Here is a 21,234-nt window from a genome sequence, read left to right on the forward strand (position 1 = left end):
GACAAAAGGGAACACACCATTATGGATGGAGCAAAAATTTTCTTTCTCCAGTTAGTCTCTTAGCAATAGAATAAATTATTTAATTAAGATCTAGAAACCTCATTAATAAAATAGTTAAAATTGTTACAAAAAGGCTTCTAATTTTCTATGCCTTGGGTATAGTGTTAGACCCCTGCTGTTCCCAAGGTCCTACAGCTGGTAGTTTCAGTCTTCCCTTAGGAGAATGGGAGGGATTGGGCCAGTTCCCAGGTTTCATCAGCACACCAAGGTCTTCATTGGTAGAAAATCATGCTCCTGGTAGGAATTTCTTCTTCCTCATTCTTTATATCAGGCTAGGCTTACTTTTATGTGTTCCTCTAATACACTCTATGTCCTTTTCGCGGATACCCAATCAAAGTTTGGAAGCTGTGCAATAGCCTTCCTCAACCTCACTGGACCTAAATGGCTATGTGCTAATGTATTGGGTTTGCATGACAAGGTTTTGGTAGTGGGGAGTGCTACAGGGGTTGCTTCTGTAAAAAGCTGCCCAAAGCTTCCCCTATGTCTAATAGAGCCAATGCCAGCTGGCTCCCAGTGAGACCCACCACTGGCCAAGTCCAAGCCCATTAGTGACAATGATAGTGCCTCTGGGATAATGCAATTAAGAAGGAAAAGTTGTTTCATGGGAAACAATTTTTCAGACACCAAGGCCAGAGGAGAAGTGGGAGGAGATGCTCCAGGTGAGGGGCAGAGGTGAAGACCATTGTGAGGTAGGCTGTCATTCTGCAGCCTGTGGAGGTTCCACGGTGAAGCAGAAATCCAACTGCAGTCTATGGAGGACCCCATGCCAGAGCAGGTGAGTGCCTGAAGGAGGCTGGCACCCTGTGGGAAGCACATCCTGAAGCGGGTTCCTGCTGGAGCTGGTTTGCTGGCATGGGGGACCTGTGCTGAAATGATGTGTCTTCACACTGCAGCCCATGGGAAGGAGTCACATTGGAGAAGTTGGTGGAGGACTGTCTCCTGGGGAAGGGACCCCATGCTGGAGCACGACAACAGTAAGAGGAGTCCTCCACCTGAGGAGGTAGGAACAGCAGAGACAATGCTTTATGAACTGACTGTAACAAGCATTCCTCATCCCCCCTACCGGAAGGAGAGAAACTGGGAGTGTACTTAAAGCCCAGGAAGTATGTACAGAGCTGGTCGGTGCTGTTTGTCATTAACAGTTATTGCTGATTTCCTTAAAATGTAAATCTTAATTTTAGGAAAATACTTTGAAGACCACAGAGGAATCTAAATAGACTCATACTAGTTTTAAAGGCCATGTGACTGTTCTTGATGCCTGCACCTACAAAACTATAATAAGGGTGATGTAACATTTAGTGTTAATAAATTCATCATTCTTGACAATACTTTCAAGTCTGACCATTTTATTCAGTTGTGAGCAGAGGATGAAATGGCATCTTTACTGCAGACAGTGAATCCTTTGCATTTAAGAGGGTTGGGTTTAAGTCAGGGAAGGATTTGACCATAGTAAGATTGATGTAAATTTTCCAGCTGACTGCTCTTTATTCTTAGTGTGCCTAAAGGTATTTACAGGTAAATATATTTACATCAGCACACTGCCGACTGAGGACAAGATATTTGTGTCCATAAAGAGTCATCTTCATCAAAGGACATGAAGGTATGCCAGCTTCTATCAGCAGCAATTTTTGGACCCATAATTTCTTAATGTGTATTACACATCAGAAGACAAACAGTATCTCTGGGATTTGATTAAAATATTCCTCCAAAGGATAAATGTTTTCTAAGCATTTATTCTCAGCATTGAATTAACCCTGTCTTTTTTCTGGTCCATAATAAATAAGAAAAAATCTTGAGCAAGTATCTGAATAGGAGAAGAAAAATTTAATAGATCACCTATTGCAGCCACAATTAGCAATATGGCTGTAGACCTCTTTTCTTTGTAGCCTTAGTGCCTGTTAGCTTAATAAAATGAAATTAAATCTGAGCTTCTTATCTCTCATTGGGGGTTTTCAGTTATAGTAGTCCAAAAATAAAGCTCTAACATGCTGCCTAGGTGAAATAGTTACTTTTTCAAACAGCAATCAATAATAATAGAACACCATAACATATTGTTAAAACCAATTATTTGAGCCAGGTTCCAATAGGAAAGCGCTACAAATTCACATAAATAGACATTAAGCTAATTTTATATATGGGGTATGAATATTTCTATTGCTAAGTCCACCATATATAGAAAAACTAGAGATGGGCTGAGTCACCAAATTCTAAGTTACTCTGTAAGAAACCATCATCAATAGAACACAAATGATAGACCTAATATTGTTGGGCCATACATCATTATGTGATCAGGCTACATACTAGCAGTATTTCCTGATGTAATTCACTGTTACTTATTCACTAAACTTGTGACAACCTAGAACAGCAATGAGGACTGAATATAACTATTGTGTTACCTACATTCTAAAAAAGCAGTATGTTTTAAAATGTTACTGTCATTTTTTAATAATTCATGCTCTCCCTATATCTTAGCAAATTAGTTATGATATGTTTGGCTGTTAGCTTGGACACATGGAAAGACAGACAAGATCCAACAAACATGACCAGGCAGAAGTAGGTACAGTAGATAAACTATCATTAATGTATCAGTAGAATTCATCTACAAACTACCAACAATCATTCATGGATCATAACAATTTCTACTTGGTGCATACATCTGTCAGTAGGATCTCGTCTTCCTCTCATAGGAGGTTTATGTGTTGCTCCTCATATTCAGAACTGCATGATTATTGTTGTCTTGCAGTACTTTTGGGAACTGGATTCCTCTGAAACCTTTTTCAAGCCCCAGACTTGTGTATGCCTTTAGTCTGTTTAATTATGACCTAGGAAATCTCAGTGTGGTGCTTCTAAACCATACCAATATTCATATACATTAACATCTCTATTGAAAACAAAACCAAAACTTAAAAAAAAAAAAAAAAAACAAACCAACAAACAAAGCAAAATAAGCAAAACAGAAAAACAAAAGAAATGCAAACCCAAAGCAAACAGTAACTGAAGTTCTTCCTTCCTTCATGCTTCAATGCTCTCATGAGGTGATGGTTGGAAAATTTTAATCAGCTGCTTTCTTCACCAGTAGCTAATTCCCTGATCCTTGAGTCTTTAGTAGAGTCAAGTATCTTCCCCTCCACGTACTGACTTTTTTTTGTTCCTATCCCCACTCAATGTGTTCTTCAAACGGCCTCTACATTGCCAAATGCCCATTCTCCTTTGGTGGCATGTGAAAAAATGTTCAGCCAGAAAGTCGGCCTTTTCCACTTCCACTGCCCTGTTGTCTGTCTTTTCTCCATCTTCGAGACGAAGATAAGAAAGGAAAAACACATTTACCAGACAGAAGAGCTGAAATGATCACAGGTTCTTCACCTCTCGCTGAGAGCCTAACAGCACCCATGTCCTCAATATTGCAAAAGAGAGCCTTCCATGCTTTTCTTCCTTCTCTGTTTCTTCATGCATCTGTTGTAACCCTTAGGGTTATGAAGATATTTTCATCACTACTTAATTGTTATGCTAACTGTGTCTTTTCTGATTTGACAAAAGTATCTGAATCCATGTTTGAGTTCTACAAAAAAAGTACTTCAAGGGAGCTAACTCCTTTGAACTTGGTCTCTTTTCAAACAAGTCAACACTGTCCTTCATCAGGAATGAACTCAGAGCTCTAAATTCTCCTGAATGATTTGTATTCTATCATGACATCCACAGGTTCCCATGCAAGGCTTGATTTCCGTTACTAAACTGCTATGTCTCCTAAGGGAATCCATCTAAACTGAGAGAGGAGGGAGAGAAGGATGTTATGCTGAGGACCTCATGATTTGATGCCAGATTTTATGTCCTAGGTTTTATAAAAGTCTTAAAAGAAAGGGCATTGGTACTCACAGGTTTCAAAGAGATAGCCTTGAATTTGAACATCGTGTGTCTCTGTTCTGACGTGTACAGATTGGACATTATGCCTTTAAATTTTACACGCAAAGAAGCTGTTGATGTATCTATGCTGTTACTCAGATTTTAACATTGGCTGTGTTTTTCTTGGTGCCCTAAGCAGTTTCTCCACCAGCAACAGCTTAGATGTCGGGCAAGAGCCGTACTCAGCTCTAGTAGTGCGACACTGGTCACAGTATAGGACATGATGATAGAGAAGTATACATGAGACGTTACAGCCCAAAAAGTGTGAATGCTATGGATGGGTAAGGCAGGTTAAGACAATTAATTACTGTTTGAACCCGTTCTATTCGTGAGGGAAGAACAGAGGAGGAAAACATTCTCAGCCAGTACTGTCTCCTTAGCCCTCATCCCTTTCCTGACCTAAAAGTCAATTTGATTTCTTCAGAATTGAACCAGACTGAACATGCATAATAACAGTGTGGTTGATCATACGGGTCTATTGTGCAAACAGAACATAATTAATTAAAACAATATTTACATGTCTCCAGGATTATCAGTGGCAAAATTTTCAGATGAGACTAGGCCAAGATATTTCTGTATTGTCCTTTCTACCTTTCTTTTGTGTTTCTAGGTGCTGCATTTCACTTACTCTTCCACATTTAAATTTAGCTTTGTCCTGAAAGATTTCAGGAACCTCTGAAAAGTGTATATGCATCTAATAAGCAGGAGAGCCCCACACTTTTTTCATTAAGTTTTGCTTAAACTCTTCAACAGTGAGGATCTGGGAGACTAAAAGAGCTGTTGTATTTCTAATTGGTACATTAATGTAATGTAGCAAAACCCATTAACTTTAACTTTCCCCGACATTAAAAGATACTAGCAAAAGGTAAAAAACCCCAACTGATCAGCCTGGTTTTATGAAAATTATCAACAGCTAGTCTGTGACACTCCTGCTGCCCTCTAATGAAAAACTGTTTAGAAAAAGCAATTCTAAAATTAAATCAGGTTACTGCGTAACATGATAAGTACAAAAAAGCAGTTCCTACTGTCACTGCCTAAATTGTCAGAATGCTGTAACACATCTTTCCCAAGCATTTACTCCCCAGAATTATCATCAGTGTCTACAAAGTTTCTTGCAATCATAAATAAACTGTGTTTAAATCAATAAGTTCTAAAAACTTCTGGATATTTGAGTATGCTTTCAATGTCAAGTGAATTTAAGAATGTATGTGAAAGCTATAATCATCTTCTACTCTGAAAACTCAAAACCTGTGTTTTGCTAGTCCATAAAACTATTATGAATCCCATTACAGAGAATAGGTATTATTCTCCCACTTCCTCAGAGCCTGTTTACCAGTTTGGCCAAGATGCATTCACTCACATTGAAAAGAAAATGAAACATCCTGCCAGGGGCTGAGGTATTTATTTTTGGCACTGTAAGGCCGTTTTATGAAACAACTTCAGGAATATTTCTTTTCATACTGATACCAGAAGTAAGCTAAACCAAATGTGAAGAGGAGCAATATAATTTTATAGTATATGAATTACTATACAGAGACTTGATATTTATGTTCGTTTTAGAAGAAACAGATTGCAATTTGGGTTCATACAGCATCTTTCATATTGAAGATATCTTAGAGCACTTTACAATCTAAGTTATACACTAGCAAGGCACTGACTATGAAAGTAAATATGTGTTCACCAGTATCTCACATATATCTCTAGAGGGTTTTTTTTGAGGGGAAGATGTTGGAGCTCGATTCGTTTTCAAACTTGCCACAAACCAAACAATACAACTGATCAATCACTAGAGTTATAGAAATTACATTAATTAACTGCATAGATATTTCCAGATCTTAAAACTTTCATTTCACAAACCAAGACCGTATAGAAATACTTGGTTCTATGAGCTGTCACTGCACTGCAGAGTCTTTACTGGGTCAATATGGTCTTGTATAGACAATTCTTTAGGGGCTGACCTTTCTCATAACAGTAGTCTTACTTAGGTCATGGATTGATCCATATCCTGGTGGCACTTTGGTAAGCTTTGAAAACTGATCCTTTCCTTGGAATTCATACATAACATTTTCCAAGAAACAACTGTTCCTTGGGGGGAAAAAAAAAGTAAATTTCAATATGTTTTGCACAGCTCTAAGGATTTTTATTTGTCTATGCATTGGTTTTTTGGCCACTATTTGTGAGCTATTTTTTATTTCTAGCATGCATTCATATTTTTTTCCCTGTTTTCAGACTGCCCATTTCTCTTCTGTATTATTTCCCAGGCAGTAGTTAATATTATTGCTAGACTATGGGTTAGAAATCTTAGAAGAATATACATAAAAATTCTTGCCATAAGCCAATATCAGCATGCCTCTGAGAATTCTTCAGAACTCCAGATATTCACAATCTGCCTTGAAGATATTTTTCTGTGGCATGTGTAAAGTTTTCAAGTCTTAGTACAACTGAAGATATGAATCAATAAAATTTAAAATGTTCCTTGAGACCCATCATGTAACATCTCGTTTCTCCTCACACTTCAGAAGAAACTCCAGCAGCTTTTTCCCACGTGAAAATCCAAGGATGGACTTCAGGAGGACCAAATAGAAGCTGAGCTATTGGTCTCTCCTTTCTCATAATTTTGCTATTGACCTGAGGACAGCCCATCTTTCTTGACAACCCTCTCTTTTACTGTTTATAGGCCAGATTTTTATTTCATGCATACCTTGAACTCAGTCAGTATTCAAAAAGAGCAGAACAAAACAGCCTTTTCTTTCCTTTTCATTTATCTCTATTGCCTTCTGACAAGATATTCTTTGTGAAAAATCTCCCAGCTGTCCAGTGGCACCAGTTCTCAATAGACCTGTGTCCCTACAGATGTGTTCCTTGTGTTAAACTGGCAATTTTTATTTGACAGCAAGCATTTTCAAGACAGCAACAGCAAGTATACGCAGTTTCAGTCCCAGATGGCTTTTGCATATTGCCTAATTTCAATTCCATAAGGCTCAAATTGTAATTATACATTTCACATTCATTACTGCTTCTCTCTACTTATGATGTATTTACTGGTTTCTGACATAGGGATACATTTATGAGGTATGGTAAAGCCTTCTGCGTAACTGACATGTAAACTCTTCATTTTCTGGTCCAGAAATAATAATGTCACCCCCATGAAACAGCCTTATCATTTTGTTAAGAATTTTGCCTAGTCAAGTATTCTGGGGACTTAAGTGTACAATTAAGTTCCATATTATTGTTTTTGTGATGCATTTGACCAAAATTCTCCTAGAAAATTTAAAGCATATCACTGAGATACACTTGGATGAGAGAGAATAATTTCCTCAGAAAAATTTTATTGAAAACTCACTATAGTATGTATCCACTTATTTTAAAAAAATACAGTATATTACTGACTTTGTATATATATATCTATCACAACAAAGTATAATCTCTTTCGAGGTAGCACAATATCAGATTGTACCCTCATGCATTTATTTGACACATACTTATTTTGGTCACAAGAAACAATTGTTTCAAGCGTGAACAATTTGGTGACAAAGACAGATTATTGTAAATGAGCATTCACGACAGTCTCCTTCAGAATGTGTTCAGGATTTGCAGATAAATCACATTTCAGATTATGTCACTGACTATTCCTCTTCTTGTATTAAAATTAACTCTGCTGAAAGGAAATATCCTGTTGTATATACTAACCTGTGATTTTAATTAGCTGCAAAAGTATGATAAATTAAATATATCCCTATTTCCAATATCTGGAAATGCCTGGACATTAACTAAATTTTCAACTTTTTGGTTAAGACTAAATCACTTCTGTTGATTAGGTAGACCTGACAATGGGGTATTAGGAATGGTAGTAGCTCTCTTAGCAGTATGTACACATCCTTCCAAGAGATTTTATAGATAAATATTTTTATATGTTCTATCTAGAAGCTAGATTAATGGTATTGTCCATAAAATCAATGCAATAGTAGTAATGCAGAGCTCATGTTTAAAAATGTTTATAAATAACAATAAAAAGTACACAATTCTTTGTTATTTTTATTGCAATCGAAAATTAAAGAGTAGCAGCATCAATGCACTGCTCCAGATATTATGTTCATTGAAAATAACTGCAAAGAAAATCTTATAATATCTATCTCCAAACACATTGTCCTGAAAAACCTTAAAATATTATCACTTACAATATGGTGAAAAAGCATTCAAAACAAAAGTTTAAAGTGCTTTCACAAAATTCTCTTGATAGCAGTTCTGCAATCAAGATCACTGAGAATTCTGCTCAAATATGTCAGCTATTTCAGTTGTTGTATAACCAGATAATTCAAGCAGGTGTTAGAATAATTTAAAATGTCTATATTAAAAGAAATAAATTCAAATCCAGTGTTATAAAATTAGCAACCTAATAAAACACATTTATATTTAAATGTTCATGTTTATTTTGAATTCATATTTATACTTTTTTACAATATATATTCATACATGTGCATTCTTGCTTTTATATATGTTTATATCTGTAGAGGGAAAATATTAAATTTCAGAGAAACAAAATCAAAATATCACCATCTTCAAAATAAGAACTCTGCATATAGGAGAAAATATAGACAAAGTGAGTTCTGAATTGCTGTGAACTGAAATACTGAAATGAAATTCTTTTGGAAGAAGAGCTGCATTGTGAAAAATAATTGTTTCTCTCAGAGTTCCCTAAATGAAGAAAGCTGTTAATGACTGAATAATGCATTCAATTTGCCTGAAAATATTTCTGACCAGTTTAGTCTTTTGTGACACTGAGCAATTGCTATGGTTTTCTTTTCAGTATTTAGTAGTATTCATGCAAGTACGATATGATTTCTTCAATAAGGGGATTGGAACAAATTCTTTTTCTAGTATAAGCCCAACTAATTTAAAGGATAAGTATATCACTACATTATGTAATGATCTTCTAGTGGTCTAAAGTGTCCTGTATCAAGAATGTGAAATCTTTACCAGATTTACTCTAGCTGAATGTTAAAGACTGTAAGTGCAACTATCACATATATTTACTGTTACCTAAAATAATTAATCCATCTGTAATGGTATGAGAATATTTCAAATATCTATTACTTGAAATTTAGTATTTCTTTTAAAAGAAAAAAATTTAATTAGGTCTCGACATTGTGTAAACTCATCAGTAATGGAAACATCCCTGTATTACCAACACTGTTTTCAGCATAAATCCAAAACACAGACCCTACCATGAATAAAATTATCTCTATCCCAACCAAAACCAGTACATGTATACAATAAATAATTTAGCATTAAGGATGCTTTTGCAAAGCTTACTACATAGCTGGCTTATACATATGACCTGCACAGGAATTTGTTTATTTAATTTACAATACAAAAAAGTAACTTGGTAAGAACCTTGAATCTTTCTAAGATTGCAGTGAAAAAGCCTTAGAGAATCTCCATTAGAGGTGAAAATTGCACAGAGTTTGGCTGGTATGGAGGTAACTTTCCCCACAGCAGCCCTCAGCTGTGCTTTGTACTGGTAGCTGGAATGGCATTTGTAACACACCAGTGTTTTGCTGAGAACTGCTCCCACAGCATCAGCACTGTCTCTCCAACATTCCAGTCACCCCAAAAGCTAGGCGGGGACAGAGCCAGGACAGCTGACTAAAGAGATGTTGCATACCATATGGCATTGTGCTCACCAATAAAGCTAAGAGGAGAGGGAAGGGGAACGTTTGTTACTAAGGTTTTTGTCTTCGGGAGCAACCACTAAGCATACTGAGGCCCCAGTTACCAGGATATAGCTGGATATTGGCTACTGATGGGAAATAGACAACAAATCTTTTTGTTTATTCTCATTTACTTGCACACGTGGCCTTTTTCTTCAGTAAATTCTCTTTGGCTCTACTCATGAGCTTTTCATCTTGTTGTCTCCATCTGAGATGGGGGATTGAGGGAGTGACTGTGTGGGTGCCTGAAAGATAGCCATTACACAGAACTTGTAATAGAAACTCGAACAATTTCTTAATCTTTTACATAGTCCCATATTTTTAAAAGCCATCAGATGAAGTATGGATGACACTCAATCCTGCTTCAAAGGAATGGAACATGATGGAAACAGTTATATATTTTACATTAACTGGAAAATATTTTGAAAATACTGCCTTTCTTGGAGTTGGGAGAGAAAAAAAGTTAAAGCTATTTTTAGTTCTAAATTATGTGTTTCATAATTTGTCCACACAGAGTTTAATTCAAAAGTCCAAATAATTAAAGCACCATAAGGCTTTGTGGTGATAAAGGCTTATTAAAGCACCATAAGGCTATATGGTTTATATATATATAACATGCATTCCGTTTCAAAATCTGAGTTACTGGTGGGAGGCAGTAAGAGAGTTTCAGAATTTCTTTTCACTTCAAAGTAAAGGTTTTTAATTTTTTTTATTTTTGGGAATCTTTTCATGAAGATTTACAAAGTTATGTTAAAGATATATATTTTAGCATGCTTTGTAGTGATAGGTTTTAAAATACACATGCACTTCTCTTGAAGGCACCTTGTGGACGTATATAAAATATCTAATTATTTTTTCTAAGAACAAGAGGTCTTTCGTACTTCAGCATTATTTTTCTACATGTGTCATAGATTCTGAGATAATAAGCCAATATTTTTAAAAACTAGGAAAAAAATATTAAATTACAGTTTTAAAGTCTGCTATAGTTAATGGGAAGGTTATATTATAATTTCACTGTGGTTTGCAGTCTTGAATTTCAAAGTTATTTACACATTTAGTAAACAATATTTTTAAATGGAAAAGTTTGTGATTTCAAAGATGTTTTCAGGAGATTAGGAGGACTGAATTACATTTTTATTCTGAGAGTATTTACAGTGAACCATCTCCATTGACCAAAGTTAGGCATCTAAAATTAGGCCTTGTCTAAATCTCACACATGCTATCCTTTTTTTGTAAGAGAGTTTTCTTCTGGCTAAGTATCCTTCACTGTGGCATCAGGGAGGAATCAGTATCATCACAAGGATAAAAATTATGGACAAGTATAAGTGAGATGATGCCAATGCTGACTTAAATAGCATTAAATAGCACTGAACAGCACTAACAGTAAATTTGTAAATTTATAAATTACTGTATGTTTTTGCCTCTCTGGGTTTTTGCTATACATAAAGTATGTAGGTAAAAGTTATACCAGAAATAAGAGGAGATGGAGATACCAAAGGCAAGGTGGTGAGCTACTTTGAAATCCATAGTTTCACTAGAACTAAGACTTTGTCCAAATCCATTTTCTTCAGTTGAGTAAAATAAAGAACAAAGACACAATGCATTTTAAACTTCCGACGTGGGAACTAAAATTGAACATAAAGTTACTGAACATATAATTCATTAATTCTTAATGAATAAGTGATACCTTTTTTTTTAATATAATATTTTTTTTCCCAAGAAAAAAAAATTCAAGAAATTCCATCATGGAAAAAATATGTTAAAAAGTATTCTTATTAGCCGTCAGATTTATCTAAATGAAGTACAGTGGAAAGTGGTTGCCATGGCTACAGCAGAGCTCTGGAATAATTTTGCTTCTTCTTAATTGTTGCATATTTGTGTATAAACTGCTTAAGAATATCTTACATTTTTAGTCTGAGACCTTAAAGCAACAAGAAAAACTTTGAATTTTAATCTCCTGCTGACAGAAAAGTAGCCTATAAAATGAAACATGATAAATGGAAACATGTCACTATAAAAAGTTGTCTATGGTTGTCTGCATGAAACTAGTTATTTTTTCTTTGCTATATATTGAATATCTCACACTATATTTACCTCTGCAATATTTATAATCATATCAGACTTTGAAAAGTTGAGGTACCTATATTTTTTTTCCCTAGGGAAATCACATCAAATCTTACATTCTCTGAAGTTCAGAGGACCAAATGCGTAGAAAGAACAACTCTTCTTCAAAGTTTACTGTGTTATATGTCTTCAGCATATGATTTTTGTCTAGTTAATCTCATCATTGCTCATTTGTTTAGCAGAACAATGCTACTAGAAATGGATTTTTTAACTTTTTCAGTTATATATTTATTATTACAGTTGAATGCCGACACGAAAATAGGTCCATCATGAAAAAGAAGATAGTATTGAATTTTAATAAATTACTTTATATAAAATTACTTTATATAAAATTACTTTATATAAAATTTTTCACTCATATTATTCTTATACACATCAAGCAGCCAAGGAGAGTACAACTATAGTCATTCACAGAATGGTGAACTCATATATACTAGTACTTTCATATATGAGGATTAATAGCTAATGACCCAGCTTCATAACCAGCTATGGCACTGAAACAATTTCCTGAGGGGTTTAGATGTTTTTAAGTGGTTCTACATTCTCAAGACTATTAAGAGGTAGTTATGAGCAGAATACAAACTATACAACTCTTTCTTCCGATACACTTTGGGTAATAATATGTAATGCAAATGTGCTGAGGCCCTCTACCCTTTCTTCACCCTTTTCTGGTGAAAGAATCAGTGCATATAAGAAAATATAAACTTGATTTTTACTAAATGATGACTCATTTACCTTTTTCCTCCCCTTTTTTTTTTCCTAATATCAACAAAAGACCACTTCTAATCATGCAGGTTATGTGACTGAGTACAACAGAAGATCTGTTTGAAGATATATAATATATCTTTACCACTTCATTTTTACAGTTGAAAAACATCTGAATAAGTCTTTCTTTAAATATCAAAATTTAATCCTCAAACATTTGAAGTTCAAGGAGTTCATCATTCCCACTGCTTTCCAGTACCTGCCATGCCATACCCATGGATGCTCTGTTTGTGTCACAACCTACCACAAAATTCTCTCATTTTATGACTTTAGTGAATATTTTTCCAGAGTAATAAAGTCAGGATTTGGTTCATATCAATCTATGTGATCTGAAAAACTGCAAGTGATGCACAATCACATTTAAGTATTTTTATTTCCTAAGTAACCTGGCAAAACTGAAATCTGGTTCTGGCTTTATGCAGTCACACAAACACTAGCTTAAATGAGACCCTGTTTTCCAGAGTTTAAAATATCCAATTATAGCAATTATAATCAATTTGGAAATTGGCAGACTTCCAAAAGTTGTTTGCTGTTATATAAAACAGAACTTTTTCTTCTTTGTATTCAGGAAGATATTTATTTGGTAATAATGGCAAACTACTGATTCTCTCTTCTTTCTGACACACAGAACATCTGAACTCTACCAAAAATAACAAATTACTTTAAAGGATTTTATGATCCAATTTTGTATAGATTTGTACATCTACTGCACTACATTAAAATATAGGTTTCATTATAATACAAATTTTATACATACATTCATACTACCAGGGTATAAAATTTGTATTTAAGGGAGTAATAGTCTTCATTTCATACCTACTGATTTTGATCTTACTGAGAAAAATTCTCTCATTATTTTATTTGCTCATGGATTTAATCATTCCTTTACTGGCAGTGCAGTTTAAACAAATTGAAATGAGATATTTAAGCACATCTGTCTCAGATGATAATTTATAGTATCTCACAATCTGGATGATTTGCTCTTTAATAGCTCTTTTCTCTTCATAAATTCTGTATTTATGACACAAAATCTGATTTCATAGCACTTAAGAATAATGAGGTTAGTAAGAAATAATTTTTAAAGGTAGATGACTTCTTACCTTTTATCAACGTTTTTGAGTTAATCTTAATAGTTTCACGTAGTTATGAAAGTAACAGCTAAAAATTATGTCAAAGATCACAAAAGTGACTGTGTAAACTCAGAGGTTCACTAACAGGCCTATGCAGATCCATTTTGGTATTTACATCGCTCTTGTAATAGAATGAGTTGATTGCTCAGCACCTTGCAGAACTAAATTTACAACAAATAATATTTTCCTTCTTAGGATGTGAAGTTGAATTTATGAGTACTGGGTTCTTGCAGTCCCAGTCAAGACATCTCTGTGTTATATATTTTCTACTACCTTTCTAGTCTTATTGTGTCATTTTGATTAAGTCCTTTTCTCTCTTGCAGTGCAGCAATGACAGAAATTTTGGTCAAAAAAAATTTTGTTATCCTGACTTCTTCAGAAATAGAATGAAATCAACTCTCTTCCAAAACAACATTTCATCACTTCTACTGGCAACTATTTGTCCTTTACCCTCTGTGATTGTATTCTCCTCATTCATGGCTGTATCATTTTTATGTTTAATTATATTTTTCCTTGCTTGCAAGGGATTAGATCACAGCTCCATTCTGAATTTTTTTTAATAATCTCAAATATATAAACCTTGAACTTTACATCTTTACAATCCACCTCATCTCTATTACTGCAGTTTCCAAGATATCTTACATCATCTTGCTATGTATAGATTCAAAATTCATGTCATCCATACCCTTCATTGTACTTTTAGTCGGATCATCATTGAAAGTATTTTCAAAATGTTTCCAGAACTGATTCTTTATGACACCGCTTGCAATGATCTGTCATGGTCCAACCCCAGCTGTCAAATAGGTACCACGCAGCTGCTTGTTAACCTCCCCCATCAATCGGCTGGGGAGGAGGATCAGGAGGGAAAAAAATATAGAAATCGAGTTAAGAACATTTTAATAACTGAAACAAAGTAAAAGATAATAATAATAATAATGATAATACTAATGTTAATAATTGTAATAAAAAGGAGAGGGAGAGAGAGTGTTAAAACCCAAGAGAAAGAAGTGATGTACAATACAACTGGTCAGCCGCTGACTGCGGCCCCCCTTCCTTCCCGGTAATTCCCCCCAGTTTGTATACCATGCATGACATTCTATGGTATAGAATATCCCTTTGGCCAGTTCAAGTCAGCTGTTTTGGCTGGGCTCCCTCCCAGTGTCTTGTGACCTGCTTGCTGGCAGAGCATGGGAAACTGCAAAGTCATTGACTTAGGGTAAGCACTACTTAGCAATAGTTCGTTATCAACTTTATTATCATACTGGATCCGAAACACAGCACTGTACCCGCTACAGAGAAGAAAATAAGCTGTGTCGCAGTCAAAATCACTGGAACATCCAGTCCATAAGTTTTCCTTTTCCAGATCTTCAATGAAGTCGAACATGCAGTAGGTATTTTAATTATCCTACTGTTCTTGAATTAGATTACATTTTCAATACCTTCACACACAGAGAGAAGTCATATGGCTTAATTATTCTATTAACATTATGACAGTTGCTGTCCAAAACATCTCTGGTTAGGCAATAGAAGTACTTTAGGAAAAGAAAGTAATACTCTGGTCTGGCATACATCATTGAATCATAGAATGTCCTGAATTGGAAGCGACCTACAAGGAACATCAAAGGCCAACTCCTGACCCCGCACAGAACAGCCCCAAGAATCGCATCATGTGCCTGAGGGTGTTGTCCAAACACTTCTTTAACTCTGGTAGGCTTGGTGCCATGACCACTTGCCTGGGAAGCCTGTTCCAGTACTCTGAATAAGACCAGGTTGTATATCTATCTTTGTGTCTTTTAAACATTTTTAATATATTTTCTTACTATCAGTAGTATGTTTTTCTTGTTGAATATGTCTTTTGCTTAAAATCACTAAGTTTTTTTTTTTTTCCCCCTTTGTTCCTATTAAGGCTCAGATTCCATGTCAAATATCATGAGCATATAAATATATTACCATGAATCAGCCAAGCAATTAAAACTGGGTACCCATATACAAGGCAACTTTAGCTTAGTTAAGAAAGTGTAGATTAGCAAAGTCAGTTCTATTTGAATTTTCTATGACATTGGAAACACTTCATCAGATGCAACTGACAAATCTCACTGATTTTTATTTTTTTTGGAAAGACTTTCCTATCTACTGAATGAATGAAGTGTTTAGAAATCATTCCTGGGATATTTTAGCAGCACTTTCCCAAGCACCGTAATGTGTGAATTCCAAATAATCAGGGTTTATGTGACTTCTTGAAGCATTACACACTCAAAAGCAGTATTTCTGGTGATGATAGGCTAGTACTGTAATGAAACTTCAACCTTTTAGTCCTTTCTAATAGTTTCTCTTTTCAGACCAACTACTGACATATGAATATTGTGATTCATCTGTACCTCATTGTATTGCTTCCTTATTACCTACTCATTGAGGGCCATATGGTGGGTTAATTCACACCTTCTTATGTTTGAAAAAAACCTCTCAAGGAATTCTACTTTTCTAATTGAAACCATTGCTTAATATGGTGGCCTTGGTAGTGCTGGGTTAATGGTTGGACTCAATGACCTTAGAAGTATCTCTCAACCTAAACGATTCTATGATTCTACTATTGTCTGTTGTTTCTCTTCCAGAGGAAGACTACTGTAATGATTTCTTGGAAGAATTAAACACCTTAGTTTAACTTAACATTTCAGGGAAAAATATGTTTAATTATTAAATAGAGCAACATAATTCAGAAGTAAATAGATGGGTAATAGATCCTTTAATTTAACTCTCAACAAATTTTAATTATATTTCCAAGTTAACCTTTATAAAACTTGTCACAGACTTGCACATTCAAAGGAGACCCAACATTTGAATATGAAACAATATTCAAAAAATATTGTTAAAAATATTACTACTTAAGCTGTTAAACAGATTCATAAAACAAACATGCCATGCATAAGAAGGAAAAAATTAATGTATCCAAGTGAATTTATTTGTGATCTAATAAGTAAATATATGTTTATGAAAGTGTTGGAGATTCATATTTCCAAAATTAAAAGAAAAAAGAAGAAAGAAAAGAAAATCAGATTGTATGCACTTGGAGTGAATATAGTTAAATTTTTTTTAAGTGAAAAGGAGATGCAGCAAGATCATCTAGAATTACTATATAAAATAAATATCCAAGATAAACCATCAAGCACGAAATACAGGAGTTAGGTGCTGTAAAAAGTGTCACAGAATAAACATTAATCAGGAAATGGACTCTAAAATAAACACATAAAAAACCTCCAAACAAACAAGAAGCTACATTTGCCTTTCCCAGATAAAAATACCCATGGTTATATTATCACAGAAGAGTAGTTTGCAAATCAACTCTATCTTAATTTCATACTTCTGTAAAAGAATTGCCTTTGTTAATGTTATGTTAGTCTCACTGACACCTTGGGCAATATTAGTAGAACGACATTCTCCAGCAAATGATTTCTTTTTCTAATTGACCTCACTATCACAATTTTTTATACTAATATGTAAATTATTATTTCCTGTTTGAGTTTCAGGTTATTACTCTTGCTTTTATTACCTCCCCTTCTTCATCTTTTTTCACCATAGATAGGAACTATTACTTTCAGAGAAGTTTTTTAAAGAATGTCAATAATGTTTGAAATCAAACCTCACTAATCCTTGCAGCCTCCCAGGAAAGTTGCAGCAGTTTACTGCCAGAGAGCAGCATCTTCCCTGCTCCATCAGGGAGCTGAGAGTCACCCCAACACAGGGAAGGTCAGTGTTCCCTCCTGCAAGGCACAATCTGCCCAAGGAAGGTGAGCAGAGAAGGGTTGGTGACAGGAATAAGCCCTGCCAACAACCCAAGGATCATCATACAAAAGTAAGGTGACAAAAAAGATCTGATGTCAACTCAGGAAGTCCAGTAAATAAGGCGGTAATGCCAGGGAACAAGCTGGTCAGAGGTCTATTTGCAAGATGCCTTAAGCGAAAATTGTGTGAATGAGACTAAGCTGAAATGGAGCCTCCAGGCCCATGGGCAGGGGTATGTGTGTAGGTCCCAGTGACGCTGTCCAGGGCCATTAGGGCCTGTCACCATTCTCAGGGTCCTGATATTATTTATAACTGACGATGTCTGCCAGTTTAAGGAAAATAAAAAAGCCTTTTTCTCACCTTACATGCATTTTTCCTGTTTTTTTTTCCTTGAATTTAGGCTTTTCTGCTTTATTTCATTGCAATTTCTTTTTTAGTGTTACACATAAAGATCAAAAAATTTCCTGCTATAGCAAAATTATTATATATTGGAACATAATTTTTAGGGCCTGATAAACAGATAAAAAATATGTTACTTCAAAAATTACTTCACACTTGAATGTATGACCTCAAAACTAAACCAGTAAATTAAGGAATTTTTTTTTAATTTGTATTAAAGACTTAAAATTGAAGATAAATTCCATTACTTCTGATTTTCGTACGAGCTAGCATTTTCATGGAGCTTGATATATTTTTTCCTTGTTGCCAGAGCACGGGGCTATCCTGATAAGTCAGCAGCTAAGCCATGGCTCAGCTGATGGGAGTTAATTCGTACTCCATTGTGCCCTTGGTACCTGTCTGAAGGGCCTATAGACACCTAAACTTCAGACTGTCACAGAGAGAATGCCAATGGCATGATGATATACTGGGGAAGAAAACAGCACTCTGTTCTTTTCTGAAATTCTTTTCAAAGTACAACTCAGGGATGGGAGGGGTTTGTTAGTATTTGAATACGTAGCTAAACCTTATGAAACTTTTGAAGTATGGGGTTCTTAAATAATACATCTCTATGTGTGATAAATAACTTGTTGGAAATAGCCTTACTTGTTGGAAATAGCCTTCCCCAATATACATTGGGGAAAGTGGTCCTTTTTCTATGTGCTTCTATATTTAATGTCTCTTTTCTACTCTTATCAACTTACTGCTTATGTATTTGTAGAATTTTTTAAAGCATGTTTTGCAAATTTTCTTCATAAACCTTTACCATTCAAGTTCCCTTAGAAAGAAAAACTTTAACTGTGATCGATCTCTAATGTTGTCAAGGCTAGTTACAGATATTTTCATTTATGCAATTTTATTTCATAAATAAGACTTTACTTTTCTAACAGTGTTCACTGACCTTTAATCTAAAGCTGTAACCTAGATAATAACAGCAGAGAATAAGCACTATAGCTGACATTACACTAAGATTAACTGACACAATTCCCATATCTACTACTATTGCTTCATTTTGTTATAGAAACTCAAAACTTTTACAAGACTTTCAAATTTCCATTTTGAATTTAGAAGTTAGCTGTTCAGATAAAAATTTTAATACAGTGTTCTACATGGAATAATTAGAATTAATTACTCAAGTAATTGTTTGGGCTGAAATGACCATTGTGAGGGCCATTTCAGTAGTGCTTAATTCTTCTTAGAGTAACAGAGTGCTTCTAGGTCATCATCTTTTTTCTAGGTCATCATCTTTTTTCTAACCTGTGCTAGAGCTACAGCCCTTCTAACCAAAAATATTCTATTTATAGCTCCTGCTATGAAAAATGCTCATCTCTTCTCTTCCACAAAAGCTCCTGTGAGCTGGTCAAGCAAAACTAAAACCAGGACCTCTGTGCTTGACTGACCTGCACTGCAGTTTGAAGCACCAAGTGAACAAAGACTGGACTTTCTGTTCAAAACCATCAGTATTCTACTACACAAGTTTTTCATACGTTGACAGAAATAGTCAGAATTTACAAGCTCTTCTCAGATACGTATTGCAAAATATGACTGTTGATCTGAGCATTTTTTGAGCTGGAAAGGAGATAATACATCAATGTAAACTTTTTTTCCTCTACTGGGAATACTAAAAAAAAATTATGAGAACTCACATTAAAGTGTAATATTTACAATGATAAATATCAAAATACTTTACACTTATTGAATGTACACAATAATAAATTCATGATTGATTTTGCATAAGTTTCTGTACTTGAGAAAGATGACAATGTGGATTTGATCAACTGTTTTTACTGTAATTACTTATTCTTATTATTTTATATTGTATAAACTTTTTGATAGTATCACATATGATCTTCACCATAATAATTTAGTGTTTAACCACAGTGTGATTGTTTTTTTCTCACTTTTCATTACAGGTTTTTATTTAAAATCTAAAATAACTCTCATTTGCATCACTTGCATTGATGGATTAGATAAATGATCATTCCTGAAGACCAGGATGGCTAAAACTTCCTGCATAAAGTTTCCCTCCATAAACTTTTTACATTTTCATATCACTCTGGAAGCGACTGTCATCCTGTTCATCACTCATAATCTGCGTATGTTTGTCCCCACATACTGGGTTTGTGTGGCAAGTTTTTGTAGCAGGGGGCTGCAGGGGTGGCTTCTGTGAGAAGATGCCAGAAGGTTACCTCATATCCAACAGATCCAGTGTCAGCTGGCTTCAAGATAGATCTGCCACTGGGCCAAGGCCAAACCCATCAGTGACGGTGGTAGTGCTTCTGGGATAACCTAGTTAAGAAGGAGGAAATAACAGAGAAGAGGAGGGACAATATGTGAGACAAACAATTTTTCAGATGTCAAGGCCAGTGGAGAAGGAGGGGGAGGAGCTACTCCAGGCACCAGAGCAGAGATTCCCCTGCAGCCCATGGTGCAGACCATGATGAGGCAGTTGTGCCCCTGCAGCCCATGGAGGACCACAGTGGAGCAGAGATCCACCTGTAGGCTATGTAGGACCCCACACCAGAGCAGGCAGATTCTCCCAAATGAGACTGTGCCCTCTTGGAGAGCCTACCCTGGCTCCTGGCAGGATCTGTGAACCCATGGACAGAGTAGCCCATGCTGGAGCAGATTTGCTGGCAGTCTGTTTCTGAAAGATGACAGCCCAAAGAAAGGACCCATGATGGAGAAGCTCATAAAGGACTACCTCCTATGGATGGAATCACACATTGGAGCAGGGGAAGAGAATGAGAAAGAAGTAGTGGCAGAGACAAGATGGGATGAACTGACTACAGTCCCCATTTCCCATCTTCCTGTGCTGCTTGGAGGGAGGAGGTAGAGAAATATGGAGTAAAGATAAGCCTGGGAAGAAGGAATTGGTGGGAGGAAGGTCTTTTTTTTTTGCTTTCTTGTTTATTTGTCATTACCCTACTGGCTTTTGATTGACAATAAATTTAATTCATTTCCCCAAGTTTTGTCTGGTTTTGCCCATGATGGTGACTTCTGCATGATCTCTCTGTCTTTATTTTGACCCATGAGCCTTTCATTGTATTTTTCTCCCTTTGTATAGTTGAGAAGGAGGAGTGATAGAATGCTGTCATGGGCACATGGTGTCCAGCTGAAGTCAACCCACCAAACCCCATTTTCTCTGTAGACCTACAAGTTTGAGACAGTCTCATCCACCTTTCTCCCACCTGACCCTTGAAACAGAGCTTGATCAGGCTGTGGACAGACTAACAGGAGATTCAATTTCCAATAAAATCCTTACTGCACAGAGTAGCTCAAATATCCCCTTAGCCAGCGCTGACTCATATGCAGAAGTACTCACA

At 35.5% G+C, this 21,234-nt stretch overlaps 1 long non-coding RNA gene across 1 annotated transcript; it reads left to right on the plus strand.

The window, feature by feature from the left end:
* Positions 1 to 911: 911 nt before the first annotated feature.
* LOC135411814 (uncharacterized) lies at positions 912 to 19,418 on the plus strand. The gene is made up of 3 exons (XR_010429330.1): positions 912 to 1,060; positions 17,345 to 17,434; positions 19,213 to 19,418. It is a non-coding gene; the product is annotated as an uncharacterized LOC135411814 (long non-coding RNA).
* The last annotated feature ends 1,816 nt before the right edge of the window (positions 19,419 to 21,234 follow it).

This window comes from Pseudopipra pipra, chromosome 1, assembly GCF_036250125.1.
Source record: "Pseudopipra pipra isolate bDixPip1 chromosome 1, bDixPip1.hap1, whole genome shotgun sequence".
In the NCBI taxonomy this organism is placed as follows: Eukaryota; Metazoa; Chordata; class Aves; order Passeriformes; family Pipridae; genus Pseudopipra; species Pseudopipra pipra.